Source organism: Crotalus tigris, unplaced genomic scaffold (assembly GCF_016545835.1).
Source record: "Crotalus tigris isolate CLP2741 ecotype Arizona unplaced genomic scaffold, ASM1654583v1 scf7180000018101.4720394464:4744507, whole genome shotgun sequence".
Taxonomy (NCBI): Eukaryota; Metazoa; Chordata; class Lepidosauria; order Squamata; family Viperidae; genus Crotalus; species Crotalus tigris.
In genome coordinates this window covers 2,050,183-2,071,717 of record NW_024096823.1, presented here as the reverse complement: position 1 = coordinate 2,071,717, position 21,535 = coordinate 2,050,183, and the positions used below count along the sequence as shown (strand labels likewise).

General features: G+C 37.6%; 1 protein-coding gene across 8 annotated transcripts in view; it reads right to left on the bottom strand.

The window, feature by feature from the left end:
- Positions 1 to 21,535, bottom strand: part of LINGO2 (leucine rich repeat and Ig domain containing 2) — a 684,882-nt gene that overhangs the window by 17,212 nt on the left and 646,135 nt on the right. Inside the window, exon 1 of one of the 8 annotated variants that reach the window (XM_039347809.1) lies at positions 5,715 to 5,876. The exons of the other annotated variants lie outside the window; for them this stretch is intronic. The gene's annotated coding sequence lies outside the window, so the exon portion shown is untranslated. Of the gene's footprint in view, positions 1 to 5,714; positions 5,877 to 21,535 lie in introns of those variants that run through there. 8 annotated transcript variants of the gene reach the window in all.

Genomic DNA, 21,535 nt, shown 5'->3' with positions numbered 1-21,535 from the left:
AGGAGGTATTTCTCTTGCGATTGATCTTTCAAGAAAGCCGAGATCTTTGCCATTTCCGCCAAATAAGAAACTTTTAAAAACCACTCTTGCAAAGTAGGCAAAGATTCCTTCTTCCAACATTGCCCTACTAACAACCTGGCCGCTGTAATTAAATTTAACATCAATATAGTCTCTTTACTATCACAATCAGAAACAATACCTAACAAAAACAATTGTGGAATAAATTTTATCCTCCTTCTAAAAATTCTTTGAATATTCCACCATATATTAATCCAAAAAGCTTTTATATTTTTACAAAACCACCAGATATGATAATAAGTAGCATCCAAACATCCACATCTCCAACATTTAGGCTGCAAGTCAGGATACATACGAGACATTTTTTGTGGATCAAGGTGCCATCTATAAAACATTTTATAAAAGTTTTCCCTTAAATTTTGGGCTTGTGTAAATTTAACATTCCTCACCCAAATAATCCGGATTTTATCTTCTTGAAGTCTCACATAGGATAGTCAAAGGGGGTAGGTATCAGGAGCTATAGTTCAGGCACAGAATATCTGGAGGAGCTATAGCTGAGGGATATGTTATTTTAGCCTAGCAAATTTTCCTCAGATTCAACAATGAATTATTTTTAATGCATTGAACAAGAGTGTTGCTTTTCTTTTCTCCTCCTTCTTTTCCTCCTATGTCCATAAAATGTCCCCTCAATAGAAAATCTGATAGCAGAGGAAAGGAAAAGAGTTAAAAAAAAAAAATCTGAGTAGATAAATAGAGCTAATCTCATTACTGAAAGCAGCTGGTAAGGGGGAAAAAATAGAATACGAATGAGAATCAAACACCTGAAGGACTATCAAGATACAGTATCCTACTAATTATCGCCAAATGCAAAGATTCCAGGTGTAGAATAAAATGTGGCTGGCCAGCACATTTTTCCTTTCTTTAAAAAAGGGAACAGAGAACTATGCTGAATTATATAGCTGAATTACTTTGGAAATTATTTTCCAACTTTGCCAGCTACTAAGTATTTAGCTGAAGCTCTTTACATAGTTCCAACTGAGTGGGTGATAAGATTTTTTTCCTCTGAAACTTTATTTTTGAAAAAGTAAGCAAGCAAATACCATTGTTTTCTTCTTGTTCTATCTAAGTGGCAAAGAAATCAAAAGTACTTTTTTCCCCAAAAAGCCATCAAATGCATTATAAAGTGGGACTTGTTAAGTACAATAATGTTTATTCAGGAAAAGGACAAAAGCCATCTTGGATTGCAACTTTTTTAAAAAATCAATTTATGCACTTGGGCCTTGAGTGACAGCTTGATACACTGTCATTAACAGCTGCTGAAGATACTCTTCATGTGAAAATGCTTCCATGTTGCAACCTTTTCCTGGAGATCAGGCTATTTATTTAGGTTTGTTAACGGTTTCTCAATGTCAACACTAGAAAAATTCTGCCTCAAACAATACTTTACTCCTCTTATCTTTCTTCTATTCTATGGAATGTTATGGATCTCAACAGGGTTTCTCTCACTGTGCCTGTGCCCCTACTTTGAGCAAACAAATATAGGGGAAAATTCCTTCAAGTTGAGTTTGATGATTTCATCAACATGTCCATATAAAATACCTGGCAAAAAAATTGCCCAGTGCCACCTTTCAGAATACACTTTTCACTTTCCATTCTATTCAAGAGCTTGTGGAGCTCTTTCAAAGACCGACTTTGCTTACTTTTTTTAATGATTATAATAATAATAAAGTTGGAAGGGAGGTCATCTAGTCCAACCCCCTGCTCAGGCAGGAAACCCTATACCATTTCAGACAAATGGCTGTCCAGTCACTACTTAAAAACTTCCAGTGTTGGAGGCAGGTTATTCCTGGTTAATTGTTCTAACTGTCAGGAAGTTTCTCCTTAGTTCTAGGTTGCTTCTCTCTTTGGTTAATTTCCATCCATTACTTCTTGTTCTGCCTTCAGGTGCTTTGAAGAATAGCTTGACTCCCTCTTCTTTGTGGCAACCCCTGGGATATTACTGGTATCATGTCACCCCTCGTCCTTCTCTTCATTAAACTAGACATACCCAATTCCAGCAACCATTCCTTGTACGTTTTAGCCTCCAGTCCCCTGATTATCTTTGTTGCTCTTCTCTGTACTCTTTCTGGAGTCTGAACATCTTTTTTACATCGTGGTGACCAAAACTGGATGCAGTATTCCAAGTGTGGCCTTTCCAAGGCGTTGTAAAGTGGTATTAATACTTCAGCTGATCTTGATTCTATCCCTCTGTTAACGCACTATGTTGGCTTTTCTGGCAGCTGCAGCACACTGCTGGCTCATATTTAAGTGATTGTCCACTAGAACTCCAAGATCCCTCCCACAGTTGCTACTATTGAGCAAGGTACCACCTATACTATATCTTTGTATTTGGTTTTTCTTGCCTAAATGTAGAACCTTACTTTATTAGCTTATTAATGATTTAATTAGTCAGCCACGCAATGCTTGGTATTATGACAAACAAACTAATACTTTTTAAAGGGAGGCCCTGCGTGCTGCTTCCTTTAGAACAGGGGTCTCCATCCTTGGCAACTTTAAGACTTGTGGACTTCAACTCCCAGAATTCCTCAGCCAGCATAGTATCTGGCTCCAATTATGGGAGTTGAAGTCCATAAGTCTTAAAGTTGCCAAGACTGGAGACCCCCGCTTTAGAATAACCTCTTCCAATTCAGCATTCTCTCCAGTAACAGCACACAAAATTCTTAAGTGTGGCCCTAACACGTACAAAAGACAAACACTGTAAAGAAAAAGAACTATAATTTGAAGACATACTCTCATAACAACTGATCAATATCTACATTGCTCTTTAATGAAATAGCTGCATATTTTTTTCAGAAAATCAGTATATGGTTTTGCACTTAACAAAAGGCCACAGATTGGATGATATCTTAGCTCAAAAATATAAAATATGAACCAGTATTCAAAAACCTCCCTCCCTTTTTAGCAGACATTTTGTCATTTCTAATTACAAACCTGACCCAATTAGCCATTTTTCAATATGGTTCATAATTTTTGAACTTTCTAATTGCAAGGATTCTAGGACATGTTTGGGTAAACACAACCAGGAAACCGATGGTAAACAGTAACTCATCTAAATTATGAATCTCAGATTAAATTTGGTATCAGGAGAGCTCTCTTCCCTCCCTGTTGTTCACACTGAAAAGGTTCTTTAGACTTTAAAACAGTCTCGTAATTATGTAATGTAAACTTGAAAACTATGTGGATTAACTCCCATTGGTTAATGTTCTTCAGTCTTACAATGTTATTCATGCTCTATTGGTAAATCATATCACAGTATGTAGATGTTCTCTTAACATCTGAAAAAAATGTTGGAATACTGGCAATTGTCATCAAGGATACTAAGGGTACAGCGTACATCAATATTTTTTTTCTTTTTTCTCAGTTGTAAAATTGTGAAATATATGGGGAAGAAATTAAGTTTTTATATATAATATAGTTCTAAAGATTATCACATAATCAAGCTGTCAGTTTAGCTGCAGCTGAACTCTCCATGAAATAATAGATACTATTAAATCTTTGAAAACAAGAAGAGCTCCCACTGGAGTTTCTTTGAACCATGGTTTTCTAGCTTTCTTTAGGGAAGCCAAATATATTTCGTTTTAAAACCTGGCAAAGATTTCACTGATTGTGTAAGTTATGGTCCCACTTCCTTGTTAAATATTGATATTAAACATTGGCAGTGTCTCTGGCATAGATTTCAGATGATACATTTGATTATTCATCCTGAATAAATATGGTGCATTAGATTGATATTTTATATATTTAAAATGTAACATCACATCTATATTGAACCACTGGCTTGTTTAATGACTGCAGCATTTGCTTAATGGCCACGATGGCCATTTTATGACCATGGCTTTTGTCAAAGCCTGGTATTCAACAACGGCTTGATCAACAAACACATTGATTTGGAACCAGCCTACAAGACCATAAGGAGTTGGATCAATCAAGTGGCCAACTATGGCATTGACCACCTTTTCATTAAGTGACCTTCGCATGATGTGATCAATTGATTTCATGACCAACTGATCACAAAACCAATAAAAACAGAGAAGAACTGAAACAAGACACTTCAACTGATGATGATACTTAACCTGGTGATGAAACATTTGGAAGCTAAACATGAAGCTTGGAGAACAAACCAGTGTCAACATCTAACATCTGAGCTACAAATATTTTCTATTTCAGATTTGTTCAAGTGCCACAAAAAGGCCATAAAATTGAGTTAGTCACATGATGATCTGCTTTACAACCATCACAAGTTACAATGTGATGGGCAGACTCCATTACAGTTGTAACTCAAAGACTACCTTTAGATGGCTGGATATGTAAAACTTTGTGTCCCAGAATCCTCCTGTTTTCACATCCCAGCCTAGTGATGTCAACAGGGTACTAAAGTTCCATTTTTCAAACAATGAAAAGTCATTTTTTTAGTTGCATGCCATGGTCATTCAATCCATATATGCTGATAAATTCCAAAATGTTGATATATAATTCTAAAATGTGTTCACATCATTTACACTGTGTTGATCTTTGTAATATTATATTTAGATATATTTAGTTTGACAAATCTGGATCAATGGTATATGTACAATTTCTACCTATGAATTAGGAGGTATCAATCAGCACAGTGGAAAGACTGATCAATATTATCTCACGTGATCACGGTTAAATATTTTTAAACATTGGTTAAAATGTATTTAAAAAACTGACCCCCCCCTTTTTTTTTTAAAAAAAAAGCAGTTAAATATGGTGTGTGAAAAGAAAATAGCACAATAGTACAATGTAGTACAGTCCATAATCACACTGAGTGACAAAAAGACCCCCCTGGACCTGAAGACATTAACAATAGTGCAGTGCTACGTGTGCTAAAAGAGAATCCTTTGTCTCTTCATTTAAATTCCTTTCAAGCGTTTATCAAAAATTAACTGGGAGAGGGAAAATGACACTTGTTTTGTCCTCTTTCTGTCCTCAAATTGACAGGAAAAGACCGCTGGCAGATCAGAGTAAAGAGATTTAATGGGATTGGGAACTTTTCAACTAGGAGGACTAGAAACAGGACATGTATTCTGTTCTCCCCTATTTTGTGTGCTCATTTCATGAACTCCTGAAGTCAAGGTGTCCACATGATTGCTTAAAACTGCCAAGGGAGAAGTTAACACATGCATCGCATATAAAAACCAGATGGAGTTTCTATTACGTGATCATGGCTACCCTTTTGCTTTTTTTGACCATATCCTGAGGATAGCCTTGAGTCCGGAAGCAAGTTTCCAAATTTATACTCAGCATACTCTATTGTCCCAATTTTGGGACTCCAGCTTTTTCTTGGAGGTGCTTTTTGCTTTTGTTTTATAAGGGCATTGACCATTTCATTTTATTTTGCAGAGCAGGCATTTCATGGTTATTTCAAAATTAGTCCTATATCTTCCTGGAAAGCTCTTTGCTGGGAGAGGACAACTGAATCTAATAATGAAGAAAGGCAGAAAATGCCAAGAGAAAAATTACAGACGGAACTCAAAGTTGAACCCTCCTTAGAAATGAGTTCTTGAACATTAATTTGGTTGAGTGGCATGCTTGGGGACTTTCATGTAACTCTAATAGAAGAACACATGGACAGGTGATCGAGGGCAGTTTCAACAGACGGCCCTCTTATTCACCTCCAGCTGCCTCTTTTTGGTCTCTTCAAACAATTTGGCTCCAGCGACGGAAAAGACTTCTAATTTGCATAAAGGGTTGCCTGGAACAGCTTTCCCCGCAATCTTTCTGCTTCACAGATTCTGCATCTCATTTAATAATCTCGGCAATTTCCTTCCCTTGTTTACGGCTCTTAATGTCTTTTGATGTATTATCCTCTCTCGAATGTGCTGAAAGATGGAGAAAAAGCCATATGGAAGTCAGGAGGGGGGGGGGAAGAGAAGAAGAAGAAGAGGTTTCACTGTTTTAGACACAAGACCAAGGCAAACTACCTCTTCTCTTAACATTGTAGTTGCTTCTGAGAATTGCCTCCATATGGTTGGTTCACCACTGGGTTTATTGAGACATTTTATACCAGCTTTCCATAGGGATTGAAGCAGATTGTATGGTAGCGGATATTCCAATGCTCAGGTTGCTGAGGCAAAATATATTCACCAGATGCACACATATTGTTTAACGTTTAAAAACATTATTTTCTCTTATCTTCCTGCCCGCAACATGATATCAGGTTTGTATACCGTGTATCATGATGCATACAATGCAGTTAGAAAGACACTCCTTATTCTCTGTGATAGGAATGAAATATAAATTCCTGCATTACAAGGACCGATGTTAGACACAAAACATTACCTGGATTTGATACAATCTAAGACGGGGTAGGCAACCTTGGCTCTTTTATGACTCGTGGACTTCAACTCCCAGAATTCTTGAGCCAGCATGGCTGGCTCAGGAATTCTGGGAGTTCAAGTCAACGAGTCATAAAAGAGCCAAGGTTGCTTACCCCTGATCTAGGAGAAATCTTTTCTCTGTAATCCTATCTTATTTTGAATAGGATAGTTTCCCTTTTATTAACCCGTTTTTCTGCTAGGATTAATAGGACTGTAATAGGCAATCCTGTTGTGCCCGATTTTATGACTTTTTTCTTTTTGCCATGGTTGTTAAGTGACTCACTACAATTGTTAAATGAATCATACTATTTTTAAGTAAATCTGGTCAGAATCTGGTTCGGGAGATTGTAAACGGTGATCATATGACTCTGGAATACTGCAACTATGGTAAACACGTGGCAGTTGCCAAGTGTCTGAATTTTGATCAGCTGACCATGGTGATACTACAACAGTTGTACTGGTTGTAAGTCACTTTTTCAGTGCTGTTATAACTTAAAATGGTCGCTAAATGAATGACTGTAAATTGAGGACTACCTGTATTTGGTAGTCTAGCTTTTTTTCTAATGGGTGTATTTCTTTCTAACTACCTAGATTTTGACATAGCGTCCCCACAATATGGATAATTTGTTTATATAAATTCCTTAAGATTTCTCCTTGATGTCATTGCCTGAGAAAACTTTTTTTATGTTTGCAAATCTCCCTAAGGTTATTTTTGTAACATACATTTCTCCAATGCAGGTTCCTTAATGTAAATCTCTTTGAGGTTATTTCGTACCACATAGATTTTTCTAATGCAAAATTTTTAATATCCAGAATTTGCCAATATAAGTTCCACATGTTGTGTGTAAGTTTTGGAAACATATGACCCAATTCTGGATTTTGGATTGGAGAAAGATACTATATTGCATATGATGACACTGTCATAGCCCAATTCATTTTGACATGTTCAGCAAAACCTGTTTCCCATAGAAATCAGCAACAGGTTTATATTCCTTGTCCCAGGATATAATGTATCTAATATAGTCCCTTAATTCAAGCAGCCTTTGTCAAAATCTTCACTAGCACCATTTCTATATTCTTCCAAATAACCCAACTATGTCTATTTACCTCACATAATACATGAGTTAACTACACTACTCAAGATAAGGTATTTGTATGTCACCTCTGCAAATAGGGATGCTCAGTAGTGCAATTTTTACTACTGAGAGCAACTTATGGTTTTAAGTAGTGAAGAGTATGCTGTTACCTTTGGTGGCGAATCTATGGCACACGTAATAGAGGGGGCAGTCAGAGCCTCTCTGTGGGCATGTGCGCCGTCACCCCAGCCCTGCCTCTCCCCATGGCCCCCTCACCAGCAGCCCCGCCACAGTAGAATTGCCTGCAGGCGCGGCCCATGGGGAGTAGTGCAGCCAAGGACATGGCAGCCAGGCAGTGGGGACAAGATTCCGCCCTATCACATGCAAATGATGCTGTGGAGCACGGGCAGAGGGCATGGCCACCATGATGCTGCTGGGTTGTCTGGGTGATGTGCTGTGGAGGGCCGTGGAGGTGGTGGGTGGCCCTGAGAGCGGGCAGGGTGGTTTTTGGGCACTCAGTCTCTAAAAGGTTCGCCATCATTGGTATAAGGTTTAATTAATAAAATTAACTAAAAGCATACACCCTAAACCTGAAGAGCCTCCTTTGCAAGAAGCCAACTAACCAGAGTTGGGATGCTGAGCTCTTCATTCCGGCATTTGCTGTAAGTCTTTTAAGACAGAAGTGGTCCCTTTTCTCATGTCCCAGATTTTTAAATTATAGCTGCGTGCTATAATGAAATGTGCAGCCAGTTTTCCTAGGCAATTACCTCACTGAAGTGGAGAGTCTTTAATTGAGAATGAGGTTCTAATTAAAGTTTCAATCAGGGGACAGTATTTTGTAGGTCTGCATTTTATGCCCCTTCTGCAAGTTAGATTTTGCTAGACTGTGAGAGATCAGGATATTTCCCCCCTCTCATACATTTGTGGACTGTGTCTGTGTTAAATGTACATTTTTTTTAAAGAAACAAAAGTTAGAAGGAAGTGAAGATTGAGTTTGTTGGCCAATGCTGTTAATTAATAGTAGCAAAACATTCAGTTATTTGATATGCCTTTTCCTCTGACTTAGTGATCATTAGTCTTCCTTCCTTCCTTGATTCAGTCATGTATCTTCCGCCTGTACAACACTGTCCCTTTGGCTGAAAAATTCAGATTTTATAGACTAGTCTCATTTCTTACTTTCCCCACTAAAACAGGCTATGTAGTTTTGCTGAGCTATGCCCCATACGGACTGATCAATAGGAATTGTCTGAGCCTTAGTGGCAACTTACTAAGGATGAAATTGTGTTTTCCTCTCTTATATTTTTCAGTCACAGCTCTTGATACATTTCTTGGAGCCATGAGGGAGTAATGAAATCCGTGCACTATTCAGCCAAGGGAAGATAGGCATCCAGAGAGGGGGAAACAAGGAAGGAGAAATGCTGAAACATCCATTGTGATGTTACAGTGCAAGCTCTGTCTTTTTTTGTACACATTATTATGATGGTTCGTTGCACAGTCGGATAGATGTTGAGACTGGATTTGGCATTTTTGTCTACCTATCAAGCCTGTTCCAAAGATCTGCGATAGGCAGATGTGGATGTTTGATGGTGTTACATATATCGTTGCAGGTTATTAAACATTATTGTATTGTCTACTATATACTATTGAAAGGGATGGAGCTTTCACTGTGTGTCACTATGTACATTTTGCATAGTGTTAGAATACAGTATTGTAGGCTAACCCTGCCTACAGCCTGGAGTTCGATCTTGACCAGTTCAAGGTTGATTCAGCCTTCAATCCTTCCAAGGTCGGTAAAATGAGGACCCAGATTGTTGGGGGAAATAGGATGACACTGTAAACCACTTAGAGAGGGCTGTAAAGCACTGTAGAGTGATATATAAGTCTAAGTGCTATTGTTATTTTAACTTTATTTTTTGACTTTTTAGATGTTATTGCAAGGATGTCACAAGTTGTCTTCCTTGTCGTTATGAAACCCAGTTATATGCCTGTACATTTGGTAGTTTATTTATTTAATAAATTTATATAGCCACCTATCTACTCAAGGAACTTACAGTTCTTCATCCCCTTGTCCTGTTCCTTACACTTCCTCCCTAAACAAATAACCCTGAGCAATTAATAGCCAATATATAAAAATAGTATATAAAAATCACTACAAAAAAAGTAGAATTAAAAAAATAATTTTAATAAAGTAAGTAAGGCACTGCATAATTAATAACCCACAACACTAAAATACACATATTGGGCTGTACTAACCTCTTGTCCCTTCTTTTCCCTAGGGGGAAAAAATTAGGTCTTCAGAGCCTTCTAGAAGGCCAAAAGGGTGAGGTTACCTAAACCAAATAAAATTGTTTAAAAATTCCAAGCATAGATTGTTGCCAGAGATAAATTTCCATATTTAGAATGCTGTAATCTCAAAAATAATTTTCCCATACCTGTAATTAGCAAATTACATGGCACATTGCATGTTAAATGTAGTATGTCATTTGGCTCTACTTTTCACTTTTTAAGAAATCTCAGTAGTCATCAAATATATATATATGATATTAATATCATATCATATCATATCACATCATATATAATATAATATAATATAATATAATATAATATAATATAATACACATGTACACAACATATTTTATAACATAATTAATGTATAACGGAAAGTATATATAACACCAGTCTTTTTATTTCTCTTTATTGTACATGTAGGAATGAAGCCACTACTTAAGAAGGAATGCTGTAATATACTTTGAAATGTATAAGAGCAGAAATGATAATGTAGGACATAAGCAGAGCTACTTCACTGCTTAGTCAAAGGGCTGAGGCTTTCATCCAGATAAAACTAGCCAAGGTGATATCCCATTGAAAGTGACGGAACTGAGTAGTTTCGTCAAATACTAAATTTAGTTGTGACTATTTTAGCTGATGTTAGAAACTGATTGTGTGTTGTGGAAAAGTTAAGAAGAACTGTTTTCTCTTTTGTTCACTCCTTGGGTACCTTAAGATGGGCAAAAAGAATGTCGGATAAAATCCCTAATTCTATTTTAAATTACATCATAGAAAGGAAATCCAGAGACTAAGTTTTTTGGGGGTTAGCTTGTACCTCATTACAATTATTCATTTCAGAGACAAAGAGTTTATCTAAAAATGAAATTCTTCTGTAACAAGTCTTGGAGTTATGGATGAAAAGTAAAGTTATGGAGATAGATGCAGATATTATCTGATCTCCAAATGCAAATGATATACAGATAATTCAAATCGTCATTCCAATTCTCTGTGACCGAAGCCATGCACTCTTTTTAAAAATTCCTCTAGTAATTTTTTTTAGTACATAGAACACTGATCTAATTAGACTTCAATTTATAAAACATTTTCTGTTATATACCCCAAGCAGAGATCTTGTTAGAGTTTGCCAGCCTCTGTTATGTGTACTTTTTTTTTCTCTTTCAACTATTGATGGGAAATACTTTTTCTTCCAAACAAAAATACAGTTATGGTAAAAATCTCACGATAGCTAAGAAGTAACTGAAAGGGATGTGTGAGCATCTTGTTATTGTGGTACAATCTCTGTTGATAAATCTATAATAGCTTTCCTGGCTTCCCATGCTTTTCAGGGACTTCAAAGGGAGAGATCATGAAGGATTTCCTCTAATGCAGAGCTTTTGGGTACCAGGGACCGGTTCCGTGAAGAAAGGACTGAGAGAGTGTGCTTTTGTGTGCTGCCTGCATTCCACGGATGGGGCTTTGCTTGTTTCTGTGGACCGGTTGCTGGCATGCTGTGGCCCAGTACTGGTCCACGGAATGGGGGTTGGGGACCGCTGCTCTAATGGATCTTTTCCAGATCATGAAGGTGGAGTAGCCAAAGAAACCAGAAATAAGGGATCCAAAGGTGTTTTTGTCCAGAAGGCAACTGAACGTTCTTTGCTTTTCCTTGAAGACGTTTTGCTTCTTCTGAAGAAGCTTCCTGGATGAGAAGCAAAACATCTTCAAGGAAAAAAAAAGAAAGTCCAGCTGCCTTTTGGACAAAAGCACCTCTGGGACAACCATGACCTGGATGACTGAGAATCTCCATAGACATTCAGAAACGAGGGAGAAATGCATGACCGAAAACAACAGCAACATTTCTTCTTCTTCTTCTTCTTCTTCTTTTTGCAATATGAAGTGAAATTCAAAAAATTAAACAAATGAATCATCCTAAAGATGAGTAGGATTTAAATGCTACTTTTATAGAGGAGAAGAAAAAAAAACCTTTGGGGAACAAAGGTGGCAGATTTTGATGCAGGATCATGTCCATGTTTTCTTATGATTTTTAAGATTTATGGTTACAGTATGAATAGCAATATATGTAAACAATTTCATCTCCTCATTAACGCCAAGAGTGAAATGAATGTTTGTTGGTTAACTGGTATATTAAAATATATTTACCTTAAAATAAATTTTTGTGATTTTTTTATATAATCCATCCTTTGCAACCTAAGTTATTCTTGTTAAATATCTTTTGTTAAACATCTTGAGGCACTTTATTTTCTAACTTACAGAGATGGTCTTAAAAGTCATCAAAATATTAGACACATCAGAAATAATTACCTCTTGTTATTATGCTCAGTATGGCATCTAACTAAATACAACCCAGGTGCCATCTAGTCTGTAGGACACTCCAGTTTTTATCAACACACTTGCATCTTTTCATAATGTAATGATGTATTTTGAATTTCGTTTTGTAGTATGTAGTTAGGATGATGGAAGAAGCTTGCAGGCTCTTAGCATATCACAAATGACACAATGGGTATATTACAGCATTCTAATAAAGCCAGGTCTCCATGTATCTCCATGCTCAGCAGCTTTCGAAAACTGGGTGCAATCTAAAATGATAAGTGCCTTTCTCTTCTTCACATTTGCTGCATGCTAATATCTTTCTGCTTACTCACACATTTCAAAAAGAAACTAATTTGAACAGAGAAAGTATTCTTTGTACTCATAGTACTTTGCTGAATGAATTGTATGGTTGGCAGACAATGCCATCTTTTGTGTCACTATGACATTCTCTGCTTAATCTAACTCTTATTCTACCACTGATGGATAAAACAGAAATAGTTATTACTTGTGCATGCTTAATATTTGCTTAATATCTGAGGAGCTCAAGCTTTTCTTTCTCAATCCTAATAGATATCAGCTTGGTCAGAGCCTGTTTTGTCTCCCAATTCTTAAACCTCTTAGACAGCTTTTCTTTCTCAATCCTATTGATATCAGCAGGTCAGAGACTTTTTTTCTCCCAATTCTTAAACCTCTTAGACAGGGAGGAGTTAAACTGACAAGAGTCAGTCAAGTAGGTTTTGCTTGACCTTTGCACTCAAAAGTTTATTAGAAAGATGAAAACACACCTCCTGAATATTGAGATGAGCACTAACAGGAACATGCTAAAGGATATTATGGGATGGTGCACATTACATGAAACCAATGGGTAGGAAAAAAAATGTCAGTGATGTGTTTAATTATTGTAACCAATGAATGAACTCTGCTTGTTGTTTGCTCAGAAAATCACTCCTCTTCTTGGCTGAAAAGTCAGCAAGAGGACCCTCTTTACTTTTGTGCATAAAGAATATTTTTTTTAAAAAAAAAATCACCTTCACTCGCAATACACAAGAAAATCTCACCATGGACCTCATCTGTGAACAACCGATTAATGCACTCATTATTATTATTCAACTCCTATCCAAATATTTCATCAGATACCATCGTAGCTATGATTGCTTTTGAAACGGATTTTGTGTCCTCTCTCTTTTGCTGCCATTTTATTTCCATTGATGGAGCATATTCTAAGGTGACCAACTTTTTTACAATGAAAAGGAGGACACAAATAAATTGAAGAAAAAATATCGTAAATAAAAGAAACATTTTATTCATTGCAACAATAATACAGAATACACTATAATATGATAAATGCATAATAAAAACATTTGTAACAATAACATTTTATATTGTAATTATACTTACATGCCATGCCCCCGTCTGCCGCCGCCCCACCAGCACTGCTGCCCCGCCGTGTAGAGCGGGCCCCGCAGCTCCCAAAGCACCAGCTGCGCCGGCTCTGGCCCCGGGGGGGGGCAGCCTGCTGTTGACCCACCCCGTCTGCAGCCTCCCTGCCAGCACCACCGCCCACCCTGTGCAGCCCCATGTAGAGCAGGTCCGCGGCTCCCACAGCATGAGGGGCAGCCGGCCACCACCAACCCTCACACCCCCGCCCGCAGCAGCCCCGCCGCCCCTGCCTCTTGGGCCCGCAGCCATTATTGCCCTAGCAGAGCCGAAGATCAAGAGAAAATTACCGTGGTGTCGCTGCTCCAGTCTCCTCCAGGTATCTTCGGGACTAACTAGGAGATGGTGTAGTTGGGTAGCAGGGAGGGGTGCAAAGTTCCTGCCAATTCACCTTCACTGCAGACAACTTACATGTGCAAAGTTTGCCAGCCGGGTGTTTTGGCGTGCTTAGCAGCAATTCCTATTGGCTTTCGAAAGCCAATAGGGGGAGTAGCACAGCTCATGCAAAAGTTGAAAAAAAAACATCAACAAAAGGTGCTGGAACGCCATTCTGAGCGTTCTATGAGGGAGAAAAAAAGCCCTGCAGATTAGTCTTCAAATATCGAAAAGGAGGACATGTAGGAGGACACTTTTTGAAGGAGGATAGAACTCACAAAAAGAGGACTGTCCTTCCTAAAGGAGGACGGTTGGTCACCTTAATATTCTCCAGCGAATATGCTTGTTCCCGATTCATTCCTTGAAATGGTTGACAAATACACAGTTACTTGTGCTCCCTTTGGTGCCATGTAACACAAGGTTTTGTTTATTTACATAAAAGAGTGGTGAGAGCTGTCAAGTGGTGCCTTATCTTTGCGCTTTTGATCCTGTCAGAGAGCAAAGGCTTCTCTGTGGCTAGAAGCATCTTTTTAGAAAACAAATACAGCAGTGATCTATGTTTTATCTTTTTTTTTTTAAAAAAAATTGGTCTTAGTTGACTGCATTCCTTTCTCTTGTTCCTCCTTGAACTTCCATAAAACATAGCTCCAAACACAGGAAAATCCCTCTTCCTTCTTCACTGAAGGGCTTTACCAGCAGGCTATACTAGAGGGCGTGACAAGTGATATTTCACCAGATTATGACAAATGGATTTATTGAAATAAATTGCTTTGCTTAAGGATGGTAGGTCTTTGAAAGTGGTGATAGAGGCAACAGCATCATCATAAGGAGGTTTCTGTATACAATGATCAGCAATTATTGCAAGAGCAAAGGGAGACTAGATAAGGCACCAAAGGAGTACGATTTATTTTCTCTTTCCTTGCCATTAATTTGCATTTCTCTTCTTTGTCAGTTACGACTGTATGTGCATAACTCTACAAAAAAAAGCAACCTTGCCATAATGCCATATGTGCATTAATTGATAAATTGCATGCCTTAGCCATAAAGGTATGTCATATCCAGCCTTATTAACAGAAGGACACCATGAATTAAGCTACTAAACTGTTAATTGTACTTTTGGATCCTGCTTGGTTAAGTTACTTTTGTACTGGTCTTGGACCGTAATAAAATTTATCTATCTTTCTGTATTATCAGTATTTCATTACGGACAGCTTCTGAGAAATATGCTTTTGGAGGCTGGAATTCTTGGGAGTATTTATCAAAACAAGAACCCGAATGCAAATTGAAAAGTTTATGTAAGGAAGACAGCTCTGGCTGGCCTCCACAGACCGCAATAAGAAGCTTGGTGCCATTTTCAAACAGGGCAGAAACAAATCCTTCCTTTTCTTGATTTTTATTTTTTAAAAAATAGAAGATGGACATTGATATTCCTTGAAACAGAAGCAGAAATACAAACATGCAGACAAGAAAGAAGAAAGGCAAGAAGCTCACTAGACCACTGAGAATCTTTTTAGCAATGATTTCAGATTCATATTCTTTATACAAACCATTACTTTGACAACAGCTACAAGCAGAGGCTTTTATAAGCCTGGTTAAAAAAGAATTGCATTCTATCAAAGCAGTGTCAGTTGGCTCAGGGACCTCACCACAGTGTTTTTTTTGAGAAAAAACTGTCTGGAGAAGAAAATGTATTTTATTTTTTTTACAATGGAGAATAATATATACGTGCATGGTAACCAAATTCTTGATTTAAATGGGGTCTATCAAGTGGTTTTGTGAGAAATTTTTTTTTTCTTTTGCCAATGAGAAGGTGTGGGATTAAAACAGTCTACCTTAGCTTTTGCCTCTGAGTGCAGAATCAGTATCTCTGATCTTGTCCCAGGATAAACTTCATTGCAGCTTTGTGGTTTGCTGTGTTGCATAGTTTCTTCTGTCTGTCATAATCTTCCTTCAGCTGGGGTCAAGAAAATTAGCGGCACATCGTATTTTGGATCAAGGATTTTATAGCAACAGATGGTGGGCACCTGACTTGGCATGCCTGCTTTTCCAACGTTTTAGTTGGAAATGCTGGGGGCTGAGCATGGAGCCCTGACAAATGCTAACATAATTTGTCTTGTCCTGCACATGATCACTGATGCAAAGGTTAATCGTTAATGTCAGCCTGACCAAACTGGATGCTTCTGCTCCAGTTGCATAGTAATTCTCCATGTTAGAGTTCAGGCGTAACTTTTTTTTGGTCACCATGTTGGTGTATTTCAGATTAATTCAGATTGCCACATGCCTCTTCCCCGGGCATATTAATAATTCTCTCTCTGTGAATCTAGTAATTCTGCCTTTCCCAACAAATTAGCTTCCCTTTCTGCTGGCCAGCCTGGTGTGCTTAACTCCGTGTCAAGACAGAGACTCTTATATTTTGATTTGTTTTGGATAGAAATATAAGTGAAGCCATACATTTATTTTGGTAATGGATTGTGAAGATTTTTTTTAAAAAACATCTAATTTAAAACTTTAAATTAGATTTTATTTGTCTTTAAATACACCTTTATTTATATATCCTTCTCTTCTCTTTTCTTATCTAATATTTTTATGAGAAGGACAGGCTAGATAAAAGCTTCTGCCAGAAACATGGAAAGTCAGCATAAAGATTCATCTAGGAGGAACATGTTATTTCTTTGAAGAAGAACAAATAGGAGTTCAAGAATTGAACCTCCTTAGCAAAAGAAATAGCTTTGTGATGCATATCAGGTTTGGCTAATCTCCCCTCCCCAAAAAATGCTGGATAACACTTCCTTTTGGGGGTCTTCACTTGGATTTGTAAAGAAGTGACTGATGACATATTATTAAAAGGGATGGGGTTGAAATTTTCAGATCCAGAAGAATATTGTGTGTTCCTTTTTTTCTTTTCTTTTTTGCAAAATTGGCACTGTAATACTTGCGAAGGCTTAATGCACTCATTAAGAACATTTAAAATAAAATAAAATGTCTCTAATGACAAAGGTTGCTGCCCCAGCTGTCACACTACTAAAGATTCTACTGTATTCTGTTTTCGTTGGCTCCATTTTTGTTAAACTCTGCAGCAACGTGTCATCACAGATTTAAGAGCCAAACAAAGGTGGTTGACAAAATTACATTGTTTGACTCAAACAATATAATTCACAAAACAATGTAAGGCAGCTGCTCCAGGTATAAAAAAATCAGGCTGTGCACTGTTACCTTTCTATTTAAGCACAGGCATTAATATGCATATGTATTAGAGTAAGTTATGCTGGCAGATTGAAGCTCTCAGTGTCTTGAATATTGATTACAGCTCTAGCATTATTTAGAAGACATCCCAAATAAGGGAACAAGCAGGGACAATATTTTACTCACAGAATCTTTGAAAGGAGAACTGTCCCTAATATAAAGATAGGTAGAGTTTATCTTGATCTTTTTTTTTTTCATTCTAGCTCATTTCCTCTGCCAAAAATATATTTGTTCGGAAAGAATGGGAGATACAACCTCCCGTACAGTTACCAAGGACAGCCCTAATTCTTTTTCTGAAAAGAAAGCAAGCTGGAAAAATTCTTGTAGGGAAGATAGAAGGTGCAACTGAAGAAAGCATGTTTGTTTTTTTCAACAGAAAGCTTTGAGGGCTCTAACGACACAAATTCAATTGCAACCAACACCTAGACCTCAGCCAAATGAACAGATTCAGCTCAAATGGAATTGAAAAACTGGCTTTCCCTAGGAGCTTAACCAGCACTGATCTAGCATTCTGCTCAAGGAAGCAGTAAAGATTTAAACAGAGCACACAGTATCTACACAATCATTTTTCCAGATATGGTATGCTGATGCAGCACTGAGGACATTATCACCTGCTGACTGGCCCCTGGTTTGTTGTTATCGGTGGATATCAAAGCGGAATTAAGCTAATGGCATTTATTAAGTGTCCAAATCTCAGAACACAGTTATGTTTGCTAACTATAATGACACAGAGGCAGCAAACAATGTTCCTCAATTCAGAGTAATAGGCCACAATAGCATTGGGCCCAGCCAGAGGAGCAGAACAACCTTTGCTTTAATGTGATCTAAAAGCTTTTATTTGTAGTGTCTGAACAAGAATCAGGCTCTGTAGCTAAATGGAAGAGAAAATGTAAGCGATTACAGAGCCCAAAACCGGAACCCCCCCCCAAAAAAGTGTACCTATTGATGCTCTTTTCACAATGCAATGTGGAAGTTTTTATATTAGCTATAAGTGATACCAATAAAGGAGAATATTTGTAGCTTAGGGTTGAAATGAAGGATTCCTTAGTGTTCACTGAGTTTTGTTGTTTTCTTGCAGACATTACCAAAACTAGATATATTAGATATTACCTAGTTTGGGTAATAGAGTGTCTGCAAGAAAACAACCAAGCTCAGACAGCACCAAGGATCCCTCATAACTGTAAGCGAATATAATAGCTAGGACAGATGCTACCTACATGAAAATATCCAATCTTTTATATTTTTATGAGATAATAATAAAAATAATTCTGTCAATTGCTTATCAAACATCTAGTTCAGCCTTTTCCAATCTGATTTTCTTCCGATGTGAGGGATTACAATTTCCAGGCTGACTAGGAATTCTGGGAGTTGCAATTCTGGCACACCTGAAAGGATTGAGTTTGGAGAAATTTAACAGGCACTGGTCAGTTGTCAGGACAATTAGTTAGCATATCTAAGGTCCAGATTAAGGAGTTTGTAGAATACCTTCAAATCTATTTTAGCTGTTTATTGACCATCTTTTAAATGTATAGCATACTTTTGCGCTGTAGCAAAAGGAGGAAGTGAGGCACAATGTTAGTAACTGAAAGGAAGAAGAACAAATATCTCCAAATGGTTGGGCCTGGTGGAATTAAGTGAAGGTTTCTTAGTGAACAGTTATTTCTTGAGCTAGTTTGCTGCAGTGCTTTAAATTACAGGCAAGAAACCAGGAGAGTATGAGTGCTACTTCTGCCTGAAGCCAGCTGGGTATACTTGGGCCAGTTACTAACTCTCAACCCTAGAAAAAAAAAATGCAAGGGCAAGCCACTTCTGAAAATGCTGCCAAAAAGCTGCAGGGATTTGTCAAGACTGACATGAAGGCATATACAACTCTTTACCCATTTTTACTGAGGAAAGATGACTATTCATAGAAATTTCACTGTACATATGACTGATGGATAAAAGTGTAATGTAATAATGTAAACTAGTTGTCATGGTTCCAAAAGATAAAACTCTTCAAAGAACTTTGAGGCGTTATTTACCTTAAAGAAACTTTATTCGAGCAGCATAGCTTCGGCAGATACATAGTTGAAGCCAAAATCTGACTTCCCCTCCCTTCAGCACATAGATCAAAGCACAATTCCCTCCTACAACTAACAGTCATAAATCACATTCTCCTTTTAGTTTGAAATGCTGGCTTTCCACCCAGTTCTTATCCCACCATTCCTTATCAGATCTTATTACAATATTGTATGTGTCACTAACTCCCATCACATTCCTCCCCCTCCCCCAGTATCATCTAATTCTAAGAATAAAGTATAAGAAAGAAAAAGTCTGCATCTCCATATGTTGTCAAAGCAAGACCATCCAATGTTAGCAGCGTTGACACTAGTTTCACATATAGGAAGAGACACTTAATTTCCCCCAGAAATCTTTCTTTTCTAGGGCCCGTTTCAAATCTTTTGCTCCATTGAAAACTACTTTTTAATTATTTTGTTTTTCCTCATCAACTCAAACTCCTGGTAAACAACATGCGTAGTTTAACAGCTTTCTTTGCTAAGAATGTCAAAAACTGGCCAGTGTTAAAACATAAATTTAAATATAGGCCACAAGCATCTTCTTAGTGCCCTGCTTTGTGGCCATTAGAGTTACCCTACGGTAAATTAAACAAGCAAACAAATACGTTTTTATTTTGGCTACAATTGTTGATAAATGATGGCATCAAGTCTCACTATTCAGAGGCCATTTTAGTATCCAGTCATTACAAGATCAGGATTGTTAAAATTATCAGAATGGAAATCAGCAGTATTTCCTTTGTACTGGCAGTAAAGCCATTGTCTTATAAATAAAAACACAATACAACGGTTCTCATGCCTATAGCAACACAGTTATGACAAGCTGACTGTCGTTACATGACAGAAACAAATGGCAAAGGTTACTGGGCTCTTTGACAGTTTTGCTAGTTTAGTTTGTTAGGCTGCATTTGGGCAGATGCAGCGTCTCGTGCTTTGACCATGTCAGCATCACCTTATGAAGTGGGTCCACAAAGTGAAAGAAAAATGATTAAGTTGTATAACTTCAGTTAAACATCAAGGGCAGAGTAGAAGGTTAACTAAAATGAAAACAACAACAACAACACCCCACTAAGTTGGTGATACTGGACACGAACTGCAACAATGGATGATGAATCTCAATGAATTACATTCATATTAGCAATTGCACTGAAGGTCCCGTGGCTAGTTTAGGATCTCTTCTGGCAATTGTAGCCTCTCCCCAGTCTTTTACAATGACACGTTTTCATATACATGCAGCAAATAACATGCAGAAAAGGGATAGTTTGAAAAGGCAGCTTTTATACTAAGCTGGGTCAACTTTTACAATGCCTTTGGAAATGGTCCTTGTTCTGGACCGTACAGCTCTATGTAACCCTAACTAGAGAGCATGTATCAGTATGTTAGAATAGCTGGTATTTATTGAGTTAAGGGGTGTTTCCTTCAGAGATGGATTATGGGATTTGCAGTTTAGCTAGTCAGTCATCCCATGTTAATGGGTCAGTGGGAGGAGTCTCTAAAGGGCATTGGGAGACTTCCTGGACACAAGCCAGTTTGGAATGTCTTTGTCTGAAAGAAGCATGGGCCATCAGATGTCACCTGATGAGCCTGCACCGTTATAAAGATGGTATGGAAGAGAGCATCATTGTTTTACCTATAGGAATGGATAAAAGATGTATTTTCCAGAAGTAACAACCACAGCATGAATGCAAGTAATCTTTCTGATTAAAATATGTTTTTTATTATGAAATCATTTCTATTGAGTTATCTATCTGATTTGATTTATAAGGCATTTTAACTCAAGATCAGAATAGTCCTCCCACCAAGCAAAACATTTCTGTTGCTTTCCTCAAGTTTTCACAGAGCAAAGCTATCTTTTTTTTTAAAAAAAAAAATTAAAATCCCACGGTTATTTCTATCAATAAAAGGGAACATTTGTAACTCAGGTTTGAAATGAGGGGTCCTTGGTGCTATCTGAGTTTGCTTGTTTTCTTGCAGACTAGCACTGATGATGCTACCTAGTTTGGGCAATGAAACATCTGCCAGAAAACAAGCAAGCTCAGAGATCATCAAAGACCCTCCATTATTTCTATAAATAACTCAGCCAGCAACATATCTAATACTCTTTCCTCTTCTTATTTTCCCTCACAGCAAACCTGTGAGGTGGGTTGGGTTGAGAGAGAGTATTTGGGCCAAAGTTACCCAGTCAGCTTTCCTGCCTGGACTAGACCTCTCAGGTGCCTAGTTTCTAGCCTCATGTCTTAACCACCAAACCAAACTTGCTTCATCCCTAGCTTAATATAATTAATTACTCATCAACTGGGAGAACACATCATTTTTTCTGCCTCTTAGCTTTACC